Source organism: Rhea americana, unplaced genomic scaffold, assembly GCF_003343005.1.
Source record: "Rhea americana isolate MKP2758 unplaced genomic scaffold, rheAme1 scaffold_145, whole genome shotgun sequence".
NCBI classification, from domain to species: Eukaryota; Metazoa; Chordata; class Aves; order Rheiformes; family Rheidae; genus Rhea; species Rhea americana.
Window position 1 is genome coordinate 984,542 of NW_028185539.1, and position 994 is coordinate 985,535.

The 994-nt window shown below is 64.9% G+C and overlaps 1 protein-coding gene across 1 annotated transcript in view; it reads left to right on the top strand.

Annotated features, from left to right (window-relative positions):
• Positions 1-702: 702 nt before the first annotated feature.
• ZRANB1 (zinc finger RANBP2-type containing 1) overlaps positions 703-994 on the top strand; it is a 47,621-nt gene continuing 47,329 nt past the window's right edge. The window contains exon 1 of the mRNA XM_085299102.1: positions 703-978. The gene's annotated coding sequence lies outside the window, so the exon portion shown is untranslated. The remainder of the gene's footprint in view (positions 979-994) is intronic.

Consider the following 994-nt stretch of genomic DNA (forward strand, 5'->3'; position numbering starts at 1 on the left):
ATGTAGGCATGTGAAAGAAAATACAGTTGTCCCAGTATTTGCTCTAGCTAAATATACTTAACTATTGGTATGTTTCCCAAAATGCAGACTGGGGCCCAACTGGTTCAACACAGACAGGAAAATAGAGAATTTAGCAAATAACCCGTCTGAGAAAGACAAATCACATTACCTTCCCCATCAGCTTTTTTTTTTTGATGTTTGCAGAAAACTAATTTAATTGTAAACAGAGACAAATTTCTCTTGTAGTCTCCACAAATAATTAACGTGACTTGTCCTGACTCCAGCTGGGGCTGGTTGTCTGCCGGGCAGCGGGGTTCTCCCCGGCGCCGGAGCCACGCGCATAAAGCCACAGCCGCGGGGTAGACGGCAGCACCACCGTCCCTTCGCGTGAACGAGACCGGCGTCTACGCGGGCTGAGAGCCGCCGAGGGGCGGTTGACGGCGGTTGGCGGCGGTTGGCGGCGGGCCGGCTACGAGGGGAGCCGACGCGCGGGGAGTGGGCGGAGCCCGCGCGCGAGGCGGGGCGGGGCTTCCCGCGGCGCCCCGCGAGGGGGCGGGGCTTCCTGCAGCGCCCTCACAATGAGGCGCCTCCGCGGCGAAGATGACATCACCCGTTCTTCCCAAAGAGGCGCGCGCTCATTGGCGGCGGGGACGGCGGCCGCTCCGCCAATGAGCGCGCGGCAGGGCGGCAGGCTGGGCTGACGTGAGGCCCCTTGCCGTATGGGGGTTTATTTTGCTTTGGGCCGCTCCAGCCGCCGCCATTAGAGGAGCCCGGGGAGCGGGGCGAGCGGTTCCCCCCGGCCTCGCCGAGTGGGCGCGCCCGCGGCCGCGCCAGCCCGCCGCGCTGGGAGAGACCATGTCCTGAGCGGGGAGAGGACGCCGCAGCCAGCGGGCCGGGGGTGGCGCGGGGCGCGGGCGGCTTGGAGCGCCGAGCGTGTGCCTGAGGGACGGCTCCCGGCGGCGGCGGCGGCGCGGCCAGGTAAAGCCCCTCTCCA